Here is a 13,050-nt window from a genome sequence, read left to right on the forward strand (position 1 = left end):
AGTTTTTCTTACATCTCTACTCTCACACAGACTTGGCATTTTTACTGTTGTTTTTCAGAATTAATTACTTTTGGCTAAACCCCGTGGGGCTCAAAGCACATGACAAAATCTGAGACTGAACAAGATCACTGTTGTACCAACGGATCCCACACTACGCTGTGCTCTGAAACATAGAAGGTGAGGGTGGTGCATTCCGTCCTTTAGGGAGCACCTACTCACACTACGTAGTAGCAAAAGGAAATGCTGCTTTTTTGCCAGAGGAAACAGGTCACTCACAGCAACAAACCAAATTTGTATAGTAAGAAGCAGTTGTCCTGCCTGTACAGCAAGCACTTTAAGATTGCTGAGAGTTTGAAGCTGCCTACTGACATCTATCCAGGACAGAAGCCCCATGCAGTGCAGCATTTCACTTCTGCCTTCTATTTGTGAGGGAAAATGAGTTAATGTGTCATTTGCACTTAAGCAGCTGTTTCAGACATTTTGGTTACACATAGTTATTTTGGAGTCTAGATAAAACGCAGAGGTAAAAGAGGGATGAAAAATCTGCAGTGAGTGTACTAACAAGGATTCTCTCTGACAGTACCTATGCATGGGTGTGGCAGAACAAAGTGCTTAAAGATAGGGGGATGAAAAAAATCCTTGCTTGAAAACTTTGTGCAAGAATTGTTCTGAGCACTGCATGCAACTGAGCTTCCCTGAATTTTCATCAGAGCACTAAAGCAGCGGGCTTGGAGGTAGCTGTAAGGCGAGAAGAAATAAGACTGCAAAGACTGAAGTCCCGTATAAACAGTAGCTTACATGAAAAACTGAGGTTCTCTGTCCCTATCAACAGATCTTCAATCATTTCACTGGTAATGAAACCTCCCAGAGAAGTTTGTCCCTGAAGATCAAAAAATGGACCTGCTCATATTTTGAACTCTACCAACCCTGAAAGCATTGACTGGAGTACAGGGGACAAAAGCAGCTAATGCTAGGATGCACTGCCTCATTAGACATCTCCAGCTCTGAGAGAGCTGACATTAGGCTTATTGCCAAGCTTTGCTACATTAGAGGGAGAAAGGAAAAGGACACGGAACAAAATTGGGAGAAGGAAGTAATCATTAACACCAAAGGGCAAGACTCCTCCTCCTCATCCCTGTATTCTACTCCCTTACTCATCCAGAGTGCATTATATGACATAATTTAGAGTAATATGTTCTACAGCAGAATGTCCTGCCCATATTTATGTTTTAATGAAAGAATTTTATCAATGATGATCAGAGAAACACAGTGCCCATAACTGGTGAATACGAAAATAAAGGGGCATGTTTTTTGCCCTGACATACAGGTCTTTTCTGTGATGACCAAACTGGCCACAAAATGGGAACATGGGGGGCAATGATTTGATTTCCAGATGATTTTTTTCTATATGGTAAATAATGTCTTTAGACTAAATTTATGTACACTTTAAAACATTTTAGAAGAAAATAGAGAAAAACAAAGAAACATTCCATTTGGTATCAGACAACCAAAACCAGCCAATATGTGTTCCTTTCAAACCATAAAGAATCCACCCTTTTGTTTCTCAGCAAAAAGTAGAATACTGCTTTTTTGGACATTTTTCAGTTTGGATGTATATTCATTTATTTGTACAAATTCTACTTTAAAGTGCCTATGTTAGACTTTCTTCTTCTCTTATCAAGTTGGTATTTACCCTTAAGGAAAGGAGAACTGATAGTGCATGACATACCAACTCTGAAGGTGCCATCAGCTCACGTTCGGCACTCCTGAGTCTTTTTTCCTGTTCCATGCCAGAGATCAGCATCCTCTCCACTGTTCCAACACGCTTGCTCATGGGTTGCTAGGATCTGGAACATCAGAATGACGCAGCTGAAAACAGGCATCACTTTTTAACAGGTATTTTCTACTGCATCATTTCAGTTATTTAACAAACACTTACCCTTCCAAATTTTGACAAGCTCTAATTAATTGCTGTTCCTGACTGACTTCTCCTTAAATTACTGGGTATGTCAGAAATAGCACAAGTACAAAGAGATTACAAAACTTCAAATTAAGGAGTTGGTAAACTATGGGATATCACAACAAAGCTATCTATGTACATGTATATGTGACTGTGTGCGTACAGTAGACTGAAATTGTTCCTACTTCTTTTCTGCCATGCACTGGAAGTTTAGATTACAATTCTGCTCCATGTTGTGATTCCTTCTCCTGTTAATACGTTAATATGTGCTTCTGTTACAGTAGGAAATTACGCAGTACTTTTCTTGTTGTAGGCAAGTGTACTTGAAAAAACAGGAGACAAGGTGGCTACCAGAAAAAATCTGAGCACAGATGTGTATAGCCAGTGCTAAACAGGAGCTGCTCTCCTCACTCCTGAGCAAAGCGAACTGGGCAAAACAGCTCGATTCAGAAGTGTCCAGAGCAAAGAGAACTTCTCACAGCAGTACAAGCATGTTGCCTATAAGCAGTACACTATCTAGGAATTTTGTATATTTAACCCTGGGTGAGGATCATTAGGCTTTCTGCAGCTATACACTACAACCAAAGCAAAAAATACCAGTTGTAAAATCTGAACTGGAAAATATGTATCAGACAGGGATTTTCAGTATGCTGGGGGGCTGAAAGTCATAGGTTACTTTAAGGTACATCCTGGTACACATATTGCCAGAAGAGGTACAAAGGCTGAAAGTCTATCTGAAACATTCCTCATTTTTATGTTTCTCTGCAATCACAATAGAAACAAATATTAAGCCAAAGACACGCGTTAGCAGTGAGGCTCATTAGGTACAAACTGCCCCATTTCACATTTCTCTCTGATTTACGACAACCAAAAGTCAGCTGACTGTTCAGGTCTCTCCCCGTTTTTTTTATAGCTCAAAAAATGTGCAAATGGACATTTAAAACACATTTCAAAACAATTTGTGTCTGAGCGTACATCTTGTTTACAAGAATGAACTACTGAAGCTGGGTAATAAAACACTGAGAAATGCAGTTTATAGTGGAAACACTGGCACAACTTTAATTACTGCAGTGTAAAAGGCATCTCTGTGCACAGGGTTCCAGCATATTTTTAACCTACATGAAAAAGTCAAAGAAGAAATCTACGCAACAAGAAATGGAAACATAAATCCCTTCCAAATGTTAGACAATTTCTGCTGAGAAAGCTTGCAACCCATTAGAAAGACACAGTCCCGTGGATGAAAGGAGAGGCAAGCAGTGGTATTTCACCCATTGTCAGCGCTGACTCCGTTCTAACCAGAGGCAGAGGGAGCTTTACCAGCAACTTAATAAAGAACAAGACCTAAAGTCTTTTGCAAATTGGCTCCATGAACAAAAATAGTCATTTACGAAATAGATTGCAGGCTTAGGAGGAAATAACAGCTTCAGCTGCTGTATAAGAAGAAACGTGCAAACCAATGTCCACTTCCTAAATACAAGGCATCAAAACGGAACAGAAGTATGTGGAATATCAGTAGGGTCCAAACAATTTGAAATTTAATGGACTTACTGTTAGCTCAGTTTCCAATTACTATAGTTTCAGTAGCCTTTCCCACCCAGAATATGGGAAATGCTGTAAGCGAAATGCAAGGAAAGCGATCATACACAGAGAAACAGCCACTTTCCAGGAACATCTGCACTGCATATTATAGACAAAATAATTGCTCCCAATTCATCTAGCTCAACTCAAAGATAAAAACGAGATGCCAAAATAGCACTCAAGTCAGACCATTCCGGTTTATGTACACACCAAGCCTCTCTCACGCTGTAAATGCAAAGACCATCTTTTGTTACTGTAAGTGAAATAATTAACAGTAATAATCACACACACAAAAAAGAAAAAAAAAAAGCTTCCTCTAAATAAGTCTCAGAAAATGGCACAAATCAGGCCAGCGGGGAATCAGACAAAGCAATGTATCTTTAACAGAACTTCAAGACAAAATCTCACTAGCGTATAGCTTCTTGGGGCCTCCTCACATTACTGTAGCTACAACTAGTAAGAACAAATGTAATCAATATTAAATTGTCCTGCTGAAGCAGTAGAAATAAGAGTAAAGTATTTATTTCACATAGCATCCTGGAAGCTATTCTATTACCAGATAATCAGCTGCCCAACAAATGCTGCATAGAGGCAAGCAATGAAAGTCATTGACTAAAGAGCCAACTTGACAGCTCCAAAAAGAGTTTGAGTTAGGGCTTCCAGAAGCAGTGCTTTATTAGTGAGATTTACTGTGTACATCATTTCCCTTAAAAAGTTCCTTTATCATCATATCTAGTAATTTAAACATAGTCATCACATTTATCTAACCTTGTAGCCAACTAGATCTTGTCAACCAAGTCAGACAGAGGCCACAGCAGTTTAATCATTTCTGTTTTCTTTCTAATAATGTTTTGCTGGCTCCATGGGATAAACATTTAGTTACAACTCTCCTGTTCTGCTATAAAACACTGCACGCAATATATTTGGAATTACTGTCACAACTTCAGCTCACCCAGGACTTGTAGTTAACCATCCTGATGGCGCAGACACCATTCCTACACCACGCTGAGGTAAGCACACAAGATTTAGCTGCTAAGGAACTGTACCCTGCATCAAAGGGCAAGGTCTGAGCTGCTAGGTGTAACGCACAGGGGATTGCTAAAACTGGTGACCGTATGCTTAATACAACCTTGCCAGTGATTTGTAGTAGGTGTCTGAAATCAACGTAAATTCCTTCTTTAACCCTTTCCCCCTTGCTTCCAGTCATTTAAATCTGACTTCCAGTAATCCTTCTTTTTTTTTTTTTGTTAAAGCAATCTGGCACTGGTTCCTCTTTCACAGCAGAGCTAGAAAGCACACAGAAGTACAAGAAAGGAAAGCCTTTATTGCCTAATTCTAAAACTCTCCTTAAAAATGAAGTCTGCTTCCTACAAAGGTCAGGAATCCCGCTTCTCTTCCATCAAGCGATTTGCATCCTGCGACACAGGACGTATCCTCGTGCAGGTCTGTTTCTCTCTGCACAGCAACAAAATGTACCACACTACACCTCAGCTATCCATTTCACCCTTTGCTGCACCTTTACATTTGCCTTCATGCTTCCTCCAGCGCCCGTGAAATAATTCATGACCTCCACTTCTGGTCTATTGAGTTTCTTAACAGATTTGGCAAAAGTAATTGAGCAAATTACTTTTGAAAAGCAACTGCCTCACTTGGTAGATTTCTTCCTCTGTCTTAACATGTCGAGATGCTAATTGCAGAGGAAGATTTAGCAGACAAACTCTGCACAGATTAATGTTTGGGAGCTTGCACATGCTTTCTACTCCGGCTCCTTGCTTTCTTCTTTCTCTACAATTACTTGAGGCCCTTGGTACCTTCACAAACATATGGGATGTTTGACTGGTTAAACTCTCGTATCGGCAATCAGATTATAAATCAAGGAAGAAAAAAAAATCTCTTCCAATTTATCATTGTGATAATTTATCCCTACCAGCAATTTAACTTTCTAGAATCCAGGACAGGTATCCTAAAGTCTGGGGAGAAGGCGTACAGAAGTGAACTGAGGGTGGAGTCATGAAAGCCAGGAATGCACAATGCTCGTGTGGGTTTGCTTCTTCCTTTTGAACTGTGGATCTGTCCCAGGGATAATTTCAGTCGGTTAGCTTAAGCGATCTCATAGAGCTAATGCAACATCCGTATTTTACAGACATTGTTTAACTGTTGGCACCAGCCTATTTCTGGCTGCTTTCATGCAATGGAAATAGTAAATTTTTCTCCTAATAAACCACTGTCACAATCTTTAAAATTATCTGCAGACTAATTAATTAATCCTTTTATATTGTTCTACAGCTCCAAATGCCTGGTGTATTGCACCCAATAAGTTTACAGTAGCAAGTCAGACTCGTCTAAGCATAAACATTTCGCTTCCAATATTAAGAAGTTGTGTCAGAATAAAAAATTCTGAACTTCGGGGTTGCCTGGCAGCTGCTGTAGGGAACAGTGCTCTCTGCATCATTTTCCACATATTTGTGAAACAATATTGCATATATCACCCACAGGAAAAGAACAGCAAACGTGAAATGCAGCTCAATAAAAGATGAAGAGCCAAAGCAAAAGGAAAGATAACGCAGGCACCTCCGAGTTTTGTGAGGAGGTGGGAAAAAAGAAGTCCTTAAACTGAAAACCAATTCCTATTGTTTTCTATATTACTCTTAGATTTAAGCATCAAGTCAGGGAAGAATCTGTATTTATTGTAAAACTAAGGGCTAAGGTGAGTTCCTAATCAGGCTAAGCTATTCCGGAACTGAAGTGTGAATACAACAGTGGCTTTAATTATCTCCCTAAAACCAATGACAAATCACAGACACAGAGGCTTTTAGAGTGCCTCCCTAACTATCCACATCGTTCTAGATTTGTAACAATGGTCTTCAAATCTCAAGAAGGGCTTTTCTAAAATTCAAGTATTCCATTTGCTTGTAGGAAAACCTTTTTTTTTTTTTTTTGGTATAATATGTTATTTCCTACTTGAGACTGAAAAAAATGTAAGTTCATTTATGCTTTTTTAAAAAAAGTTTCCCTTACATTTTGGGTCAAGTTACTTAGAAATTTGCTCACGTTGATATGATACAGTAAAACAGGCTATTTTCTTCATAGCTATACTGTATTCTAAATTTATTTATTCCGCTAATATAACCTGTACAGACACCTTAGCTCTACTGAGAGTACAATACATACAGAAGGAGCAACACACACAAAAGGTAAGAGTCGAGACTCAGGGCTTTTGTTCCAGCCATCTGTTGCCTTGTAAGCAACCCCCACCACGCAGAAGGGTACGATTCCTTCTGTGTTAGAGCAACGAGACCCTACAGATCACTATTCAGATATCCTCAGTTCAGTATTTGTCTTCATGAGAATGAGAGCACAGATAGGTATGTTATTTCATTTGCTGTGGCAGTCGATATTAGAAGACTATCAAAGACGGAAACGTCTCAGCTTCAGCCAATTCTCCACGTGACCATATGCTATTTTCATAATGAAGCTATTTGTATGGCCTGCGGAGCTGTGAAGGAATTAATCACTGCTGGCATGAGGTGCCGCTGACTTTGGGTGAAAACTTGATTAAGTGAGGATCAGTCTCCGTCGTGAATTACGAAAGCCCTGGTAGAAAGGGGGGATGAATAGATTGTACGTAATGAATTCGGTGGCTGTGAACTGATCTGTGCTGATTAAGAAAGTGAAATCAAAGTGCATACAAGAAGCACGGACGGAAATAGCACAACGCCTTGGTGAATCACAGCCCTCAGCTCCGACCAGCGTGTCTCACTGACGCCACGAGGAATACGAGGTGCGGCTCAGCCCAGCCACCGCCGCAGAAGAGCCCGGGCCCAGGCCAGTCCCAACGCTGGAAAGCAGAAACGTGAGGAGCCAGGGCTGGAAAGCAGCAGAGACGCACCCGGGAGATTCCCGCAACCCATGACCGACAGCGAGCAGGGTGTTACGCTCTCACATTCAGACCAAGTACAAATAATCAGATAATTCAACAACAACAGCAACTGAATGGAAACATGCACAAATATTTTGACTGCTAAGCTGCAGCTTCTCATCAGCAATCTGTCCCAAAAATCACGTAATTAACGGCAATGATTAAGACAGAAATGTCACCTTACATTTACACAGCAGTTCTCATCCTGATGCGCTTCATTAGCTATCTTTCCAAAGACCACTTCGCGATTGATTTTGCTGTATTTATACTTTGTCTACCCAAATCAGAAAAGAGACAGATTGTTCTCTTTTTAGAATCTCATCAGATAAAAACCTTAAACTGTAGTTTCCATAGAAACGCATCATGGGTCTCACGGGTCTCTATCAAACCTGTTCATAAACTTTCAGCTTTACTTAATACTACATTTTCAAAAATATCAATTAGATCTTTTACATTTAACGCTCTTCCAGGCCTTTGTGCTTACTTTCAGTACAGAAGTACAGCGAGACACAGCTCAGCCACAGCTCGGTCGCAGCGAGCACCTCGCGTTCAACTTCAGCTAGCATTACAGCGCACGTCTGAGGTGGAGGAGCAGTATGGAAGGGGAATAAGGGCGCTGACTTCACTTGCCCACACCTAGACTGAGACATCAGAATTTAAGTTCCCCGGAGCCTAAGGACAGTATCTGAACTATGTCATCATTGTGCTGAGATGATAAGCTTTTATTTGTGGAAACCTATATGACTATTTCTAATTGCAGTGTGAATCTGAGGCACGGATCTGCCTCGCTAAACAAAAGACTTGTAAAGGAAAATTTAAAAAAAAAAAAGCAAGAAAAAAACAGCTGCCAGGGACAGGGAAGCAACCAGAAAAATAATATTTTTTGGTAATTTATGGAAATCTCTGAATGTCAGTCAAGTTCCATCTGACTTAAAATCTTGTATCAAAGGTTGTTATAGATGCTTGAGCTTCACATGAACCCTGACTATGGAAAAAATGATGCCATGCACATGATGAGTGCAGGTCTGGGACATTTTATGAACATTCTGACACGAGCTTATTTTGTATTAAAACATATTTATATATATATTAAAAAAATGCTCTGTTTGTGTTAAAAAAAAAAAATGTAAAACTGACTACCTAAGTTTTCCAAAAACTCTAATATTGCATGCTGTTGTCCCATGTTTCCTTCTACAAAAGCACGCAAGTATTATGGAATCCTTCTTTTGGCTCATGGTATTTCTCCCATTTTGTATACCCATGGATATTTGGATGATCCCTTAACAATTTACAGTCATTTCCCAGACCACCTTCCTACAGGCCACAGGTTTACAAACTGTGTCTGTGATGAGGTTACACGTCCTCTACAGCTGACCAGACATTCCGCTTTTGTATAGTGGTTGCATGTATTGAATAAATACGGCCACCTGCACCGGCCTGCAGTCTGTCAACCTGGCTAATACCACTCACCAAATCCTACTGCCACTGACCCTCTGCTCAGAGTCACTTCCTGTGAGAACACCGAGTGAAGTAATGCAAATGTTTAGCTCTGCTTCCTTAAAGTTTCTGTCAGTTCATTTACGAATGCAGTACAGTTGAATCACTGCTGTCAGAAACGCATTTGCAACAGAAGTCCTCGGAGGCTTTGCTGCTTTTGTCAGCAGATTAAGATTTGTCCTGAAATCTTTTCAGTATCTTACACAATAATTCTATTTTAAAATACAGAACTATTAAATATATATGTTAAATAGACTGAAACGTGCAACACTAACAGCCTTTTTTCAGCAACACCATCTTCTCTTATTCTGCAAGTAACTCTTTCAGGCATGCCAGTGGCTCGGAAATGCAGCTCTGCTCCTAAATTCTAGCGATGCAGTAGCTACAAGTGCCAAAACCTCCAGGCCATCCGACTGCGAGACAAACTTGTAATTTCAGTGACATACTACAGGAGGATTTCTTCTGAGGCTGGGTTTCTTGAAGACTAAAGTGACATTCCATTGCTGCTTTAAGGGCACCTTGATGACTTCAACTTGTTCTAGTGGTCTTTTTTTTTTTTTTTCCTATTACCTAAGGCTTTTTCTGTTTTGTTAAACACACATTTTCTTTTGCCAAACCTACAAAAGCAAAGAAAGCATTATACTGAAAATTCAAAAAGAGCACTGCCTCGCCAGCTGAATTCTGGGTAAGACCAGAAATGACAAGTAAAACCTTTTGCATACACAACTAGCATATGAAATGGCAGAGGGAATAGGAAAAAGGTTTCACAAGAAACTTATCTGAGAGCACTGGGAAATTTCAGTGTCTCTTCCTTGCTTTAAAATATATTCATTCAGTACATTAAGAAAATGTGGAGCTGGATTATTTAAAAATGTTAAAACCCACTGTTACATCACTTTTTCTTTTTTCCTGCTGATGGTTCCTTCTGAAAGGGAAGTTCAACACACCAACAAAGCTGGCTCCTACATCCCTCTGCGCACAGCATCCAGACAAAGGATGAGACAAGAGAGGTGTGAGGAGCAACAGCCTGCTCTAACCTGGCTCCAGGGCCATGACACGGGATCTGAAACTGTCAGCAAGTTGCAAAAACTCAGGCCTCAACCTCTCTGAACCATAAGAAATACTCCAGAAAATCAAAAAATCCAATATATTCTCTTAGTGCAAATATCATCAAAGACAATTTGACTTTTTTTGATTTATATTTGTGGATCCAAATATCCCTTAATGGGATGTATATGAGAATGTGAAGGGAGTACTTTTGTAGGATTTGCTAGAATTCTGAAATATTTATAATGCTTGTAGATAGTTTGGCAGTTAAATAATTTGCTGATCAGATTTTCTTTATATTTTAATAATGAAAGCACACTACATCAGAAAAAATACTATGCATACTGTCTTATATATTATTTTGATTCAAAGCTCGATGTCGCCAGCAGCAGCAAAACAAGCGCAGAGAGCCTGCTGCAGCCCGCTCCTCTTCCTGTTACAATACATTTACACCAACACCAAGCCTCATCTTTCCTGTATATGTTGTGAGTTTGGCCACAACAACCCCATGCAGCACTACAGGCTGGGGCAGAGTGGCTGGAAAGCTGTGCAGAGGAAAAGGATCTGGCGGTGTTGGTCAATGCTCGCGTGAACACGAGCCAGCAGTGTGCCCAGGTGGCCAGGAAGGCCAACAGCATCCTGGTTTGTGTCAGGAATAATGCGGCCAGTAGGACAGGGAGGTGATGTCCCCATGCTCTGCTCTGGTGAGGCTGCACCTCGGGTGCTGGGTTCAGTTTTGGGCCCCTCACTACAAGAAGGACATCGAGGCCAGAGAAGTGTGGCCAGAGAAGGGCACCGAAGCTGGTGAAGGGCCTGGGCCACAAGTCCTGTGAGGAGCGGCTGAGGGAACTGGGGGGGTTTGGGCTGGAGAAGAGGAGGCTCAGGGCAGACCTCATTGCTCTCTGCAACTGCCTGAAAGGAAGGTGTGGGGAGCTGGGGGTCGGCCTCTTCTCGCAGATAACCAGTGATAGGACTGGAGGGAATGGCCTCAAGTTGCGCCAGGGGAGGTTCAGGCTGGAAATGAGGAGACATTTCTCCTCAGAAAGAGCGGTCAGGCATTGGGATGGGTTGCCCAGGGAGGTGGTGGAGTCACCGTCCCTGGGGGTGTTCAAGGAAAGGCTGAACGTGGTGCTTGGGGACAGGGTTTAGTGGGTGACATTAGTGGGAGGGGGACAGCTGGACCAGAGAATCTTGGAGGCCTTTTCCAACTTTAATGATTCTGCGATTCCCTCAGGACAAGTTTTGCTCTGAGTGGTCTTTTATATATATTCTGTAAGTGTAAACAACATAATGATAATTAACCTCCCAGACTCGAGGATATTTTAAACAATGTGTTGTTTAACGTGGGAAAAAATATTCTGTTTAAATAAATCTGATTTTAACACATTCCTATTTTGGGATTATTGATTCCAGCATATAAATGTTCTGTTTCCACGGAAAACAAATAATCCCATGATATAAGAATAGGCAACTAAATGAAACACAGACTTATACAATGTGGGAAATATTGGCTGAATTAGTATTGTGGTTTTGCTTAGTTTTAGATGTTTTAGGAGAAATTGATTCAAACTAATGTTCTTCAGAATAAAACTAAAGCATATGTAGACAGACCTACTGCAAATGCATTACATGAAGTAAAATAGAAGTGCTCCAGAGACCTAGCTCCAATTCAAAATTCAGCAAAGTATTTAAACACATATATAACTAAGCATATAGTCAATGTCCTAACATACGTAACATTAAGTTCACTCCTAAAAACTCTGAATGGTAAACAGCAATGGAAAACAACACCTGTAAGTGTCCCTAAAAATGTACTGCAAACTGGGAAAAAACACAGTAAAAAAAGCACAATAACACACCTCATTACCAAATTGTTATGTGTGATTCCTGTGGGAAGCTGACAACACAACACTTCATGAGCTTAGAAGAGTGCACATTTAACTAAATTTTCCCATAAAATTCTGCATAGTATGAGCAGCTCCAAATGGGGTTTGTAAACTAAACATTCCACATCCAGCATCTCTTTAAGGTAAGAGCCAATGACACTTAAGGGAAAAGCCTCTTATATTATTTCATAATAATTATGGACTAATGCCTTTCTACAAGAAAGTTTCTTTAAAAAAAAAAAAAAAAAGAAAAAGCCTGGGATGACAAAAATCAATACACTTAATACATGCTTCAAAAAGACTACCATTGGCAGTAGCTGTGGTTAGTATCTTGCTGACATCTACAGGTCGCTTTGTATACCGTTCTCAGTTTATTCAACATAAGAAAGCAAAAATCATATTTACAAACAACGCAGTCTACAATCAGTATGTCTGTGTACCATATTTCCCTTTTGAAGGACAATAGAAAGCTGCAGCTATGGCCCACACAAGACAAAGAACTGGAGTTTCCAAGGCTGACACACCTCACACAAATGCTCTAATTAACCATCTACAGACACCTTAGAATTCAAGAAAATGTTATGTAAATGAACAGAATGATACTGAGGAATTATTGTTGACTGGAACTTCTGTGTTTGAAATCAAAATTACTCACAGAAATGATAAAGGCAAAATCCAATGAAGTTTTTCTCTTCATAAAGCCTAAAGATTAATAAATCAATTTGCAACTCCACTGTTGTCTTCCAGCCAAACAAAAATCAAATCCTCTAATTCCTTTATTTATTCAAACAAAAATTACAAGGAGGATAGAAGACATTCAGATACTATTATTCAGTAAAGGTTGCATTTTTTCATATTTTTATTCTCAGGCTTTGTCTGGTAGTATTTCACATGCCTTCATTGCCTGCAGAATGCATCTAATTTAACACTGATTCACAGACTCACCTCACTGTTGTGTGCACTTCTGAGTTACTACCTACCTGTCAGTAATCCTGTTCGCTTCTCTTCACTTCAGTATTTACAGAAGACTGATTAAAATGCATTAAATACTTGTGTGAAGCACACAGCAGAAAACAGTAGATGGCAGTAACAAACCACAGAACAGTATCACATCCCACCACCACCCTGTGTTTTTTCCAGGTTTCTTGGCAAACGTCTTAAGA

At 40.1% G+C, this 13,050-nt stretch overlaps 1 protein-coding gene across 1 annotated transcript in view; it reads right to left on the reverse strand.

Moving 5' to 3' along the window:
* DAB2IP (DAB2 interacting protein) overlaps positions 1–13,050 on the reverse strand; it is a 226,804-nt gene that overhangs the window by 212,498 nt on the left and 1,256 nt on the right. Inside the window, exon 3 of the mRNA XM_048056591.2 lies at positions 1,730–1,847. The gene's annotated coding sequence lies outside the window, so the exon portion shown is untranslated. The remainder of the gene's footprint in view (positions 1–1,729; positions 1,848–13,050) is intronic.

Source organism: Anser cygnoides, chromosome 20, assembly GCF_040182565.1.
Source record: "Anser cygnoides isolate HZ-2024a breed goose chromosome 20, Taihu_goose_T2T_genome, whole genome shotgun sequence".
Taxonomy (NCBI): domain Eukaryota; kingdom Metazoa; phylum Chordata; class Aves; order Anseriformes; family Anatidae; genus Anser; species Anser cygnoides.